The 15600-nt window shown below is 46.7% G+C and overlaps 1 protein-coding gene across 2 annotated transcripts in view; it reads left to right on the forward strand.

Moving 5' to 3' along the window:
- Positions 1–15600, forward strand: part of mocos (molybdenum cofactor sulfurase) — a 489344-nt gene that overhangs the window by 22567 nt on the left and 451177 nt on the right. The window lies entirely within an intron of this gene.

The following is a 15600-nucleotide window of genomic DNA, read 5'->3' on the forward strand; positions in this document are numbered from 1 at the left end:
GCTATTGCTCCGAGTAAAGAAGTTCCCCCTGAATTCCTATTGGGTCTATTAGTGACTATCTTATATTTATGGCCTCTAGTTTTGGACTCTTTTTTTTCCCCCCCCACCCCATAAGTGGATAAATTTTTTCTACGCCTACCCTATCAAACCCCTTCATAATTTTAAAGACCTTTATCAGCTCACTTCTCAGTCTTCTCTTTTCTAAAGAGCCCCAACCTGGTCAGTCTTTCCTGATAGTTGTACTCACTCAGTTTTGGTATCATTATTTAATTTTTTTTTTCAATTTTCTCCAGTGCTTCCATATCCTTTTTGTAATATAGAGACCAAATAACTGACAAAAAGGAACACCATAGTAAGTTGGGGCGAAGCTTGTGTGGAGCATGAAGGCTGGTGTGGAGCATGAAGGCTGGCATGGACCTGTTGGGCCAAATAGCCTGTTTCTGTGCTGACAATTCTGTGTAAAATACGTTAAACATTCATCCATTGGCATCACCAATAGTAATTTCTAGGCTTTGGTCTCACAATGAATCACTATCAATATTATAGTAATAAAAAGTGTGATTTGCTATCCTCTGCCTTGGGAGCCAGAATCTTAAATAAAAAGTAGATATACTTAATATATTTTCAGTGAAAAAGTGAGCGTACACTTATCTACAAAAAAAATCAGTATACTGTACTCTCCACTACAGCCCTGATTGTTATATTGTGTGACAAGTAAGGGCCACCAATAAACAGTTTTTTACAAATTCATTCATGAGATGTGAGCATCGCTGGCAAGGCCAGCATTTATTGCCCATCCCTAATTGCCCTTGAGAAGGTGGTGGTGAGCCGCCTTCTTGAACCGCTGCAGTCCGTGTGGTGAAGGTACTCCCACAGTGCTGTTAGGGAGGGAGTTCCAGAATTTTGACCCAGCGACGATGAAGGAACGACGGGCGATATATTTCCAAGTCAGGATGGTGTGTGACTTGGAGCGGAACTTGGAGGTGGTGGTCCTCCTATGCACCTGCTGCCCTTGTTCTTCTAGCTGGGAGAGGTCGCGGGTTTGGGAGGTGCTGCCGAAGAAGCCTTGGCGAGTTGCTGTTGTGCATCTTGTAGATGATAAACACCGCAGCCACGGTACGCCGGTGATGGAGGGAGTGAATGTTTAAGGTGGTGGATGGGGTGCCAATCAAGTGGGCTGCTTTGTCTTGAATGGTGTCGAGCTTCTTGAGTGTTGTTGCAGCTGCATTCATCCAGGCAAGCGGAGAGTATTCCATCACACTCCTTACTTGTGCCTTGTAGATGGTGGAAAAGCCTTGGGGAGTTAGGTGAGACACTCGCCGCAGAATATCTAGCGTGTGACCTGCTCTTGTTGCCACAGTATTTATGTGGCTGGTACAGTTTAGTTTCTGGTCAATGGTGACCCCCAGGATGTTGATGGTGGGGGATTCGGCGATGGTAATGCCGTTGGATGTCAAGGGGTGGTGGTTAGACTCTCGCTTGTTGGAGATAGTCATTGCCTGGCACTTAAGTGGCAGGTAACATTTGCACCACACATCAGCCCAAGCCTGAACGTCATCCATGTCTTGTTGCATACGGGCATGGACTGCTTCATTATCTGAGGAGTTGTGAATGGCACTGAACACTGTGCAGTCATGAGCGAACATCCCCATTTCTGACCTTATGTTGGAGGGAAGGTCATTGATGAAGCAGCTAAAGATGGTTGGGCCTAGGACACTGCCCCGAGGAACTCCTGCAACAATGTCCTAGGGCTGTGATGATTGACCTCCAACCCCCACAACCATCTTCCTTTGTGCTAGGTATGACTCCAGCCAGTGGAGAGTTTTCCCTCCTGATTCCCATTAACTTCAGTTTTACTAGGGCTCCTTGATGCCACACTCACTCAAATGCTGCCTTGATGTCAAGGGCAGTCACTCTCGCCTCACCTCTGGAATTCAGCTCCTTTGTCCATGTTTGGACCAAGGCTGTCATGAGGTTGGGAGCCGAGTGGTCTTGGCGGAACCCAAACTGGGCATCAGTGAGCAGGTTATTGGTGAGTAAGTGCTGCTTGATAGCACTGTCAATGACACCTTCTATCACTTTGCTGATGATTGAGAGTAGACTGATGGGGCGGTAATTGGCCAGATTGGATTTGTCCTGCTTTTTGTGGACAGGACATACCTGGGCAGTTTTCCACATTGTCGGATAGATGCCAGTGTTGTAGTTGTACTGGAACAGCTTGGCTAGAGGTGCGGCTAGTTTTGGAGCACAAGTCTTCAGCACGACAGACGGGATGTTGTTGGGGCCCATAGCCTTTGTTGTATCCAATGCGCTCAGCCGTTTCTTGATATCACATGGAGTGAATCGAATTGACTGAAGACTGGCTTCTGTGATGGTGGGGACCTCAGGAGGAGGCCGAGATGGATCATCCACTCGGCATTTCTGGCTGAAGATGGTTGCAAATGCTTCAGCTTTGTCTTTTGCACTCACGTGCTGGGCTGAATAAGTGAAATTGCAAATTTATTAAATCATATTTTGCGAATATTACTGGTACTTTTGGGGTTGAATTCTGTGCCTATTTACATGAACATTGTAAATGAGTGTCTTTAATTATATGTTTTAGTTATGTATTCAATTATTAAGGTGAGAACACACAGCAAGACGATAGGTGATATACCTATCAATTCATCCAATGAAAAGCGACGAGTTAAGAAAGTAACTATAGGTTTTTATTGGCTAAATAACAGAGCCCACCCTCGTGGGTGATCGGATACAACAAGGAGGAATGCCAGCCAGTCGACTACCTTTATACCTGGGCAGGTAGGTGGAGTCATGGGCGGAGTCAGCAGTGGTCAGCCCAGGTATAGCAGCGTGACAAGAGGCGACCTCGTATAGTGATACAACAGTGTGAACAGTGATAACCATAGAGTAACGATATAACAGTGATAACTATAGTGTAACGATAGTGAACGATAAAAGTGGTTTACCACATTCACCCCTTGTTTAGATTTGAGTCCGGCGGGGTGAAGTGTACTACCAGTTCTGTTATGTCAGTCTGTCCGGAGGCCTCGTAAGCCTTCCTGATCGTCGCAGCGGCGGTGTTGCATTATCCGGTGTTAATGCTGGTGTCTGCGTGGTCGCCGAAGGCTCGTGGGGTTCCAGCATGCCGTCTACCTGGTCTGGAATTGGGGGGGTGGTTGGGGGGGGTGAAGGTGGTGTCTCCGGAGTGCCCGAGGGTGCGAGGTCTCGTAAGGAAACTGTGTCCTCCCGCCCGTCTGGGTATGCCACATAGGCGTACTGGGGGTTGGCGTGCAGGAGGTCCACCCTCTCGACCAGGGGGTCCGTTTTATGGGCCCTCACGTGCTTTCGCAGCAAGACGGGCCCCGGAGAGGTCAGCCAGGTTGGTAGCGTGGTTCCCGTAGTCGACTTCCTGGGGAAAGCAAACATTCGTTCATGGGAGGTGGCGTTGATGGCAGTGCAAAGTAGTGACCGGGTGGAATGCAGCGCTGCCGGGAGGACTTCCTGCCAGCGGGAGGTTGGGAGGCCCTTAGACTTTAAGGCTAAGAGGACGGCCTTCCATACCGTCGCGTTTTCTCTTTCTACCTGGCCGTTCCCTCGGGGGTTGTAGCTGGTGGTCCTGCTTGCAGCAATACCTCTCGCTAGTAGGAACTGACGGAGTTCCTCGCTCATGAAGGAGGAGCCCCGGTCACTATGTATATAGTTTGGGAACCCGAACAAGGCGAAGAGGTCGTTCAGGCATTTAATGACCGTGGTACTGGTCATGTCTGGGCAGGGGAAGGCAAAGGGGAAACGGGAGTACTCATCAACAATGTTGAGGAAGTACACATTACGGTCAGAGGACGGGAGGGGCCCCTTAAAGTCGATGCTCAGACGCTCGAAGGGGCGGGTGGCCTTGATCAGGCTTGCTCTGTCCGGCCTAAAGAAGTGCGGTTTGCACTCGGCACAGGTCTAGCAGTTCCTGGTCATGGTCCTGACCTCCTCGATGGAGTAGGGCAGGTTGCGGGCCTTAATGAAGTGGTAAAGTCTGGTGACCCCGGGGTGGCAGAGGTCGTTGTGGAGGGTCTGAAGTCTATCACTTTGCGCGCTGGCGCATGTAATTCGTGACAGAGCATCGGGGGGTTCGTTCAGCTTACCTGGCCGGTACAAGATATCATAATCGTAGGTGGAGAGCTCGATTCTCCACCTCAAGATCTTGTCATTCTTGATTTTGCCCCTCAGCTTGTTATTAAACATAAAAGCGACCGAACGTTGGTCGGTAAGGAGGGTAAATCGTTTGCCTGCCAGGTAGTGCCTCCAGCGTCGTACCGCCTCCACAATCGCCTGGGCCTCCTTCTCGACCGACGAGTGTCGGATCTCAGGGCCCTGTAGGGTCCTTGAGAAGAAGGCCACCGGTCTCCCCTCCTGGTTAAGGGTGGCGGCTAGGGCGAAGTCGGATGCATCGCTCTCGACTTGGAAGGGGATGGACTCATCCACTGCGTGCATAGTGGCCTTGGCAATGTCTCCCTTAATGAGGGAGAAGGCTGCGCACGCTTCCTCCGTAAGGGGGAAGGATGTGGACTTCATGAGGGGTCTGGCTTTGTCCGCATAATTGGGCACCCATTGGGCATAGTAGGCGAAGAGCCCCAGGGTTCTCTTCAGTGCCTTTGGACAGTGGGGGAGGGGTAGCTCCATGAGGGGGCGCATTCTTTCGGGGTCGGGGCCGATGACTCCGTTCTCTACTACACAGCCGAGGATGGCAAGGCGCGAGGTGTTAAACACACATTTATCCTTATTGTAGGTGAGGTTCAGCCGTTGGGCCGTACGGAGGAATCTCTCCAGATTAACATCGTGGTCCTGCCGGTCGCGGCCGCAGATGGTGACGTTATCTAGATAGGGGAACGTGGCGTGCAGCCCGTTCTGGTCAACCATCCGGTCCATCTCCCTTTGGAAGACCGAAACCCCGTTGGTGACGCCGAAGGGAACCCTAAGGAAGTGGTAGAGGCGGCCGTTCGCCTCGAAGGCTGTATACTGGCGGTCCTCAGGGCGGATAGGGAGTTGGTGATCGGCCGACTTAAGGTCGATGGTGGAGAATACCCGGTACTGCGCAATCTGATTGACCATATCCGATATGCGGGGAAGGGGGTATGCGTCCAGCTGGGTGTACCTGTTTATGGTCTGGCTGTAGTCGATGACCAGGCGGTTTTTATTGCCGGTCTTAACGACCACGATGGGCACGCCAGGGGCTGGTGCTCCCCTCGATGATGCCCTCCTTCAGGAGACGCTGCACCTCAGAGCTAATGAAAGCTCTGTCCCCGGCGCTGTACCGTCTGCTCTTGGTAGCGACGGGTTTGTAGTCGGGGGTGAGGTTAGCGAACAGGGAAGGTGGCGGGACCTTGAGGGTGGATAGGCCGCAGGTGTTACGCGGTGGGCGGTTTAAAATCTGCTGGTTGTCGACTGTGAGTGGGGGGAGGGGTCCGCCGTATGCTAGCGTGACGCTTTGGAGGTGGGATTGGAAGTCTAGGCCTAGTAGGACGGCAGCGCATAGCTGGGGCAGGACGAGGAGTTTAAAATTTTTATACTCCGTACCCTTAACCGACAGGGTCACAACACAGTAGCCGCTGATGTCTGTGGCGTGTGACCTCGATGCCATCGAGATCCGGTTGCGCGTTGGCAGGACAGGGAGGGAGTAGTGGCTCACCGTGTCTGGGTGGATGAAGCTCTCCGTGCTTCCGCTGTCGAACAGGCAGGTCGTGGCGTGGCCGTTTACTTTGATGTCCATCATCGACTTGGACAGGTGATGCGGGCGGGCCTGGTCCAGTGTGACGGAGGCTAGTGTATAGCTGAGCGAGTTGTTGTAGTCTGCGGTTGAGGCGGTAGTCGGGTCTAGAGGCACGGTGGCGGTCGGGCGTGGTGGGTAAAATGGCGTCTCCCACGAGGTTGGACAAAATGGCGGAGAAGATGGCTGCCCCCATAACTCACATGAGGCACTGCTGGTGTCGGTTGCCTGTATCAAAGATGGCCGCCCCCATGACTCACATGTGGGGTGCTGGCCTCTGTTGCCTTGAAGAAAGATGGCCGCCCCCACAGCTCGCATGAGGCACTGCTGGCCTCTGATGATCCACCTCTGCAGGCCTTAGCGAAGTGGCCTTTCTTCATGCAGTTTGAGCAGGTAGAGTTCCTGGCTGGGCAGCGCGACCTCGGGTGTTTTGCCTGGCCGCAGAAGAAGCAGCCGGCGGCCCGATCGCGGGGGTCCGATGTCGGAGCCGGTACTGGGGGTGGCGGTCTCGATCGGGTCCGGGACGCCGACGCTGAGGTATGTCCCAGGGGGGTTGCTGCGGGGGGTATCGCGGTCGGGGTCGGTCCCAAGTCCCAGGGTCGCGAGTTACAGTACCTTGAGTATGCCTCGAGGTCCCGATGGGCCACCTCTAGAGAGAGAGCGAGGGCTGCAGCTTTGTCCAGGTCGAGGTCCCTTGCTTCCAGTAGTCTTTGCCGTGAGTAGTCGGACCGCAGGCCTTTCACGAAGGCATCGCGGACATTGTCTTCAGTATTTTCTGCCGCCGTTACCGCTTTAAAGTTACAGTCTCTGCCGAGTGCTTGTAGCCCCCGTAAAAATTCCTCCACGGGCTCTCCTGGCTGTTGCGGGCGGGATCTTAGGAGGTGTCTGGCATACATGGAATTTACCGGGGTTTGGTACTGTCTTTTCAGCCGGTTGATGGCGTCCTCGTATGTTTTAAGGTCCCGGATGAGTGCGAATACTTTAGGGCTCACTTGGGCGTTCAGAACTCTTAGCATGGATTTCTGAGGCACGCCGGATTCTCCCAGGTAGGCTTCGAAGCAGCTCAGCCAGTGTTCGAAGTTGAGGGCTGAGTTTGCTGCCTGTGGGTTTAGATCCAGGTACGGTGGTCTGAGGGCTCGCAGCCAGGCCGGCTGCTGTGGCTGTTGTAGCTGGGCGTCTGGCTGGTCGCTTGGCTGGTCGTTTGACTGCTCAGTTGTCGACATTTTAAAATTTAGCCAATAAAATTGATATACCTATCAATTCATCCAATGAAAAGCGACGAGTTAAGAAAGTAACTATAGGTTTTTATTGGCTAAATAACAGAGCCCACCCTCGTGGGTGATCGGATACAACAAGGAGGAATGCCAGCCAGTTGACTACCTTTATACCTGGGCAGGTAGGTGGAGTCATGGGCGGAGTCAGCAGTGGTCAGCCCAGGTATAGCAGCTTGACAAGAGGCGACCTCGTATCGTGATACAACAGTGTGAACAGTGATAACCATAGAGTAACGATATAACAGTGATAACTATAGTGTAACGATAGTGAACGATAAAAGTGGTTTACCACAATAGGCAAGATGTTTTTGGTTACAGGAGACATCGTAGGATTGGGGATAGAGCTGTTGTGGGGTTTGGGAGCACAGGGTTTTATCACTGGGTTAGTGAACACTGAGGAGACAGGAGAGTAGTTGCTGGGCTTTGTACGAGTGGGGATGTCCAGAGTATGGATGGGTTTTGAGAGTTTTGTGGGGAGCGTGTCAGAATCTAGTACAACTGGGAAGTAATTGATAAGAACTGTGGAGTGAGGTATGTGAGCATTGTTATGTGATATGTGTTATGTGATATAGGAATAGTGGGAGGAGTTTCAGGTGTGGGAGGTACTAGGAGTGGAGTTTTGGAAAAGGGTGTTAAGAACAGCTAACTTTGTACTGTTGCACAAAGCCAGCACATAGAGCTACAGGCACACAAAGTGACCAAAGAACAGTGAACCTGCTGCCACAATGCCAGGACTGTATTAGCCCCTTGCATCTTTGAGACTCAGCTGTTCCTATTGCTGGTGTTCTTACAAAACTTATTTGTTAATTTTTTCTTCCCAAACTGAGCCATTAATATTTATTCTACTTTATGCAGCCTAAATTTCTCAATGTAATTCTTTCTGGGCTGGCTGCTCATTTATTTCAATTCTTTTCCACCTAAGCCACTCCTGTTTATCTCATTCTCTGCGAGAGTATGTGTGTATGTATTTCCAATTAGTGATTTAATATTCTTCACAGTCTGCATTATTCTTTATTTCATTAATGCTTTCCTGTGTGGACCATTCATCTATATCTATCTATAACATATTAAAGGCCTTGTGTGCATAATGCATTTCCTGTTTCTCCCATTTATTGCCTGTTGTCATACGTTTACCCAACATACTTCATTGATTAGTTCTGATTTGTTGCTGTTTATTTGAACCAAAGAGTCAGCAAACAGACGTGTAAGTGGCTGGAAAACTGCCAGGAAAGAAAGAAAGACTTGGATTTCTATAGCGCCTTACAAGACCACCGGACGTCCCAAAGTGCTTTACAGCCAATGAAGTACTTTTTGAAGTGTAGTCACTGTTGTAATGTAGGAAACAGTAAGAAAACAACCAGTCTTGAATGACCAGTCAGGAGAACCTACAAATAAAAAAAAAAAAGGGGGAAAAAAAGGTAAACCAAATGAGTCACAGACAGTTTGAAGTCCAGAAGTTGAGGGTAACTGTGGATGGGCAGTAAAAAACAGTCTTGCCAGCGACACCTTAAACCAATAACATCATTAAATGCAACATTTGCACCAGGAATCCAGAGTGAGCCAAAACCCCACATTCCACCAGCCGACCCTTAGGTTCCGTCTCCACAGTTTTGCCAAACCTCTGGTTCCCCTCAAGTGATGGCGGATCACAGGAACAACCCCCCATGCTGCCAAACCCCAGCACCGCAGTGCTGCCAAACCCCAGCACCGCAGTGCTGCCAAACCCCAGCACCGCAGTACTGCCAAATTCCAGGATAGTCCCTGTTCCCAGTGAAACTAATGCCTAGTACAGGAAACTTTGTGTTATCCGGAGGCTAAATGTCCGGCAAGCTCGAGCCACCGGCAAAAATCAGGAGCCGTTTTTTTTTCTTTTCGTTGCTTTTTTCTCAACAGTCAAGCTCTGCAAGGTCTGTAGCTAAGCAACAGCTTCAGCTAGAGTCGCTACAGAGACACTTGCCGACTGTTTAGAAGCTGTTGCTAAGCAACAGGGTTTGTTGATTCACACGGAGCTGAAAACCTCTGTGTTTCAACATTAGCGCTGGAGTGTCCGGCAGTTTTGAGGGAACGGCAACAGCTCGGTCCCGTCGGTGCCGGATAGCACAAAGTTTCCTGTACTAGGCTCTAGTGCAGCTAAACCCCATGTTGCTAAATGTCTGGTAACTACCTCCAACTCCAAGAGCGAATGAACATACAAATCAAAAACAATGTAAGTAAGTGGCTGGAAAACTGCCAATAAGAAAATGACCAATCTTGAATGACCAGTCAGGAGAACCTACAAATAAAAGAAAAATAGAAAAAGAAAAATAGAAAAAGAGTAAACCAACTGAATCTCAGTTTCAGTATCCTCAGCTTTAAAAATAGTAAGAAATAAAAATTAAATACATAGATAAAGGATTATATATTAAACAATAAAATACACTCATTTACAGTTTTCATAGAATAATGGACGATCGTGTAATATGATCCCCAAAACACCCAATAAAAATCCCAGAACGCCCCTCTTGCGCATCCCTGATTTTAATCACTCCACCGCTGCCGAGTTCCTAAGCTCTGGAATTCCCTCCCTAAACTTCCCCGCCTCTCTACCTCTCCTTCCCCCTTTAAGACATTCCTTAAACCCTACCTCTTTGACCAAGCTTTTGGTCATCTGCCCATATGTCTCCTTATGTGGCTCGGTGTCAAATTTTGTTTGATAACGCTCCTGTGAAATGCCTTGGGACATTTTGCTACGTTAAAGATGCTATATAAATATTTGTTGTTGTTGTAATAAAAATGGAAATTGACATTCTGAGGACCTTATGTTATCCCCTACATGACATAACATCCGTATTGCTATATTCTGAGCAACATCACAGGAGGTCTGCAACTTATATATTAAAAATCTTGGATCCAGTATGCACTTGCTGTTTGGGTCACCAGCTTCCTGTATCACAATTTTGTCGCACAGTTTGTGATGGAGTATTGTGCTATTTCTATCAAGCTTGTATTTTGCTATTGGTTTCAGTAAAGGTACTCATTTGGTCCTCCTCCTGAAGCAATCAGCCAAGTGGTGATGTGGCATCCCCAACATCCTCCGTCAGGCATCAGTTCGAAGACCACCTGCCTCCCTCTGTATCCGTTCATTTATTAGGATACTAGCTGGGGGAGCCCGGCTTTGCCAGGGCTGTTTTGGGCCGGGCGGTTTAAATCGAGTCCCAGGCTTTGGGGCCTGTCTGTCTGTCCCTGTGTGAATCTGCTGCCGGGCAACGTTTTAAATCGAGTCCCAGGCTTTGGGGCCTGTCTGTGTCCCTCTGTGAATCTGCTGCCGGGCAACATTTCTACCTTTTTTAATAGCTTCAAAGATGAAAGTGAAAGTACTTATAAAACGTTTTTGGTAAATGTGATGTTATTTTTAAAAGAGATACTAACTTTTTCGAAGCTGGATTAGCAGATTTTGAGCTGGAAGTAGTGAAGCAATGGCTGCCCGATGCCTGAGTTGAAAAGTATTAGTCCCACCCACAGACGCAGTGATTGGCCAACCATCAGGCGACTGAACTGTAGGATTGGTCAATCGTGATGGCACAGGATTGGTCGACCTTGACGTCAGTCAATCAATGCTATTAGCAGATAATGAGTTTAATTTTGAAGGTTTCTTGCATAACGCGCGAACAATTTTAGTCCGACCGAAAAGTAAATATGCTTATGACGGTTCTGGAATCGTCAGCTTTCTTTCGACATAACGCACGTGTAGGTACGCTCTATAACTTTCGAGTTTATTCAAGACAGACAGAAGTATCCTTTTATTTATATATATACAGATAAAACCGACCATTTGGGCTACTCAACCTTTCTGCGGTGCCACCCACTGAGGCCATCTCGCCTCGAGCCACCCCTCATTCATTCTTCTGTTGCAGTGTTTTAAGCTTTGTGGGATCAGCGAATCAGAAAATACTCGTTGGATTTGGAGCAGACGCACAAAGTCCAAAACACTGCAACTAACAGGAGGCGGCATTGGAGAGTAACTTCAGAGAGCAGGCAGTGGCGAAGATTGCCCAGGAGACTTCAGGTGGTGATGGAGTAGATCAACCGTGGCTGCAGAGACAGCAATGGAGCAGACCAGACCAGTTGTGGAGGACAGTGGATGGCAGTCAAGTATACCAGATCAGACTAGGAAAAGGACAGCACCAGCTGAATCTTGCATGCAGAAAGCAGGTGACACCAATGAAGCAAGTAGCCAGCTAATTTAACGGTACCATGGAAGTTTACTGCACAAAAAGAGGCCCTACAACCCATCATGTTTGTGCCAGCTCTTTGCTAAAATAATCCAAGACTAATGCCATTGCACCATGCTCTCCCATAGCCCTGCATCTTCCTTGGCTTCAAATATTTATAGAATTTTCCCTTAAAAGATGCAAAGATCTTTGCCTCAACTACTTCCTAAGGCAAAGCATTCCATGCTCCAACAACCCTCTGTAAAGAAATTTCTTCTAACCTCTCTCCTTATTCTCTTGGTAATAATTCTGAATTGATGACCCCCTCATCATGGGTATGGGTGTATACATTTTGTAACTTATACATTTTTTTTTTCTACTATGTGTGTCCTGGATGTGCTTTTTTTGAAGAGCATCAACGACAAACGGTGTACTCTGTGTTGCCAACACTCTGATGTTTGGAATACTTCGATGTTTGGAAAGCCTCGTCTGCCTGTTCAGATGGATGTAAAAGTTCCCATGACACTATTTGAAGAAGAGCCAGGGGTGTTATTCTGGTGTTTGGCCAGTTTCCCTCAGTCAACAGATTATCTGGTCATTTATCTGATTGCTATTTGTGTGCACCTTGCTGTGCGCAACTTGGCTGCCAGATTTATCTACATTACAGCAGTGATTACGTTTCAAAAGTTACTAATTGGTTGCAAAGTGCTTTGGGACATCATTAGGATATGAACAGTGCTACATAAATACAAGTTCTTTCATTTCTGGCTCTCTAATCATGATTCTGTCTGATCCAAAGGGGTTGTAACCATATGCATTAATTAATTATGTGTATGTGTGTTCAGATCTTGGGAAAATGTGCATTGTGCTACTTCTGTGGTCCAAGGAGCTAATTCTATCAATAAGAAAGTTGATGAGGTACAACAGGACATTGACACACATAGCTGCCCATTTGGTGAGTTGTCTATCTCAGCTGAGAACTTGGGTGAAGTGTCAAACTGGCAGAATATATTTCTACAGAGAGTGGGAATGCGAAAAGTAAGCTAACCTTAATTGCATACTTTGTAGTTGGTTACCAAATGGTATTGGCAGGGACCTGGGAGCAGACCATCCATCAGCCGCCTTTTGTAAAGGGGACAGGGAAGAAAAATAAATTGGGATACTGGTGAGGCAGGGAAGAAATATCAAGAGTGCCAAGTAAACTGCATAGAGTTTTTTTAGAGGTAGAAGTCCAGAGTTTATCAACTGCATGGTTCTCACAATCACTTTGAATGTGTAGGTAACGCAGCTAATAAAACCTCACCAGAGAGAATCTGTGAAAGGAGGGAACGAATTGTACAGAGTTACTAAAGTCAAATTTGGCAGTCAAATCACCATTGTCCAACATTTCGACAAATGGTGCTCCTATTTTTCAGAGCTGCTGAATTCTAGCTCAATTTCTCTTTCCAATTCTTTCTGTCCATCTCAAGTCCTAGTCCAAGAACCTCTTTATAATGGAAACTGGTAAACATTGAAGAAATTAAGGAAACAATAGACAAATCTCAATGTTGGAACGTAGCAAGCTAGATTGTAAGCACTAAAATATGTTGTTTTTCAGTAGAACTCATCTACCAGAGAGGCGGTGTTGTGTTTAAATAATACAAGGTACTCAAATAGTTGTTAACTGCCTAAGAAAGAGACGTTCTGCATAATTATCTAAATTATAGATAAATCTCCTTGATATCACTGTGCAAAAATTTACAGCAGAATTTAACGAAATGTAATGAAACCCCACATAGAGATAGTACTGTGCAAGAGTTGAGCTGACCTGCCTTTGAATAAAGTAGCAGTCATACTGAATACCAATAAGGTTTGGATTATCAAATATGCACTGGCAAAAAAAACAACTAATCCTCCTTTTGTACCCGTTACAGACTTTGAGAAGGTATTTTATTCACTGGATTGGTGTTTACTTTTTTGTATTGCTGTGGGACACCACAGAACATCATGCAAAGAATAGATTATTAGATGCAAAGGTATATGTGACTGGTGAAGAATTAGAAAGACTTGCATTTATACAGTGCCTTGCATGTCTCAAATATATCAAAGCACTTTGCATATAATGAATTACTTTGAAGTAGAGCTGGCAAGCTAAGAATTTGAATATTTGAAGTTAAAAACTTTGAAGAAGTAATTAAAAAGCACAAAACAATCCAATGGATAAATGTTATTATGTTGTAAAATATATAATTTTGTGAAATATGTTTTTATTTGGTTTATAACCTTATTAACATTAGAAATTTCAGTTATTGAGGAAAACTGGTCGGTGAAAATATATTTAAAAGCATTTTAATTGATTTAATTGGTATACTTTCTTTTGCTTTATTGGTAGATTGCCCTGACTGGTTGGTTGGTTGGTTCGTTTTATATATTTGCAATAGTTTATCATTGGCATTTTTCTATTCCCTACCTCTTCAATTTTGTTTGGCTCAAAGTAAAACAGCAGCAAATCAATTAAGTGTGATGGGGAAACGTTGGCATAAGGTTTTAGCATAATAATTTTTGACCTATACAGTGTGGCACAGAAAGTAAGGTTAATGTGTACAGGGAGTGCACACCATTCATGACTTAATATATTAATACTAGTCAATTTGCCATGATATTCCACATGGGAAGTCAAGGCCAAGTGTGGTTTTCAGATGAGGTGGCGTTCGAGGGTGGGCGATAATTTGACCAGGGCATGCTCCATTTTAAAGTAATGCATTTTGTCCTTTTTTATATATGTCTGTTATGAATTCCTGTGTTCACATTTCTAATGTGTAAACTTGTGAAAATATAGAATTATAGAAACTTATAGCACAGAAGGAGGCCAGTCAGCTCATCATGCTTGTGCTGGCTCTTTGAAAGAGCAGTCGTGTTTAGTCCCACACCCCTGCTTTTTGTCCGTAACCCTGTAAATTCCTCATCCTCAAGTACCTGTCCAACTCCTTTTTAAAATTATTTATGGAATCACCTTCCATCACCCTTTCAGGGAGAACGTTCCAGATCTTGACAACACTCTTAAGTGGAAATAAATTCTCCTCATCTTCCCTCTAGATCTTTTGCCAATGATTTTAAATCTATGACCTCTGGTTATTGACCAACTCGCCAGAGGGAATAGTTTTTCCTTTGTCTACTCTATCAAAACCGTTCATCATCTTCAAAACATTTATTAGGTCATCTCTTAACCTTCTCTGTTCCAAGAAGAACAGTCTTAACTTTTCCAACCTCTCCTCATAACTGAATCACTCATCCCTGGTAACATCCTGGTAAACCTCCTCATCAGAGGACTGACCAAAACCTTTTAATGAGGCTGCATAGCACAGTTTTACTTTTAATCCCTGCAGGCCGGATCCATCAGGTAAGTGCTTTTATGGTAATGTTTGTGGGCCAGGAGGAACAGGAGTGCTTTCCCCGGCCCACCAAGCTAACCTGCTTCCCCCCCCCCCCTGCAATCCGCCAACCCCAACACCCCCCCGCCACCCCACCATCGGAGCCTTTCTCCCCATGATCCAATGACCCCACGATGCTCTCCCCAGCCCATGATCATTACCCCGCCCCCCCCCCCCGATGTTCTCTATGGCCCGCGTTCTTCACCACCCCCCCCCCCCGCCCCGATGTTCTCCCAGCCCAAGATCTTTGCCTCCACGCCACTGATCCCCACGGCCCCACCCATGATCCTTCCCACCCTTCTCTCCGCTCCCCAGCTGCAGCCTGGTGCCGTAGGCCTTCCCGCCCGCCCGACAGCTAGCCTCTCTATCTGGATGGCTGCTGGCTGGAAAACTGAGACAAAAAATTTTAATGATGTTCTGCCGTTAAGTTCAGCAGGACCTTCGGGTTACCCCCATTTCCGATTTGTCGGACACTACAACTGTTCCCTCCCCATAAATACTGGGGCCATAGTTACTGCCTCAACCGCTAACCCTGGAACTGAATTACACAGCATCAAATTCTCTGTGCAAAGAAGCTTCTCTTGTTGTCTGTTCTAAATTTCTTACATTTAATAGTTTATCAATTGCCTTTTGTTCTAGATCCCTCAACAGTCTTCCTGTATCTACCCTGTCCCTCCTGTCATAATTTTAAACACTTCTATCGTATCGCCCCTGCATTGTTCTAACAAAAATACCTAATATTTCAAGCCTTTCTTTGTATTTGTATTTCCTCATACCAGGCAACAACCTAGTAAATCTGAGTTGTACCCTGTCTATAGCCTCAATTAAGGACTTATTAAGGTTTTATGTAGACTCACCAATAGCTCTTGTTCTATCATCAGCTTTTATTTTCAGATCTTATTAACCTGAGGTCCTGCCTTTAATGTCCTGTGAACCTAAATCCCTCTGTTCTTTCATAACACTTGAGTCTA

Source organism: Somniosus microcephalus, chromosome 5, assembly GCF_052327205.1.
Source record: "Somniosus microcephalus isolate GS21.2 chromosome 5, FLI_Smic_1.0, whole genome shotgun sequence".
NCBI lineage: Eukaryota > Metazoa > Chordata > Chondrichthyes > Squaliformes > Somniosidae > Somniosus > Somniosus microcephalus.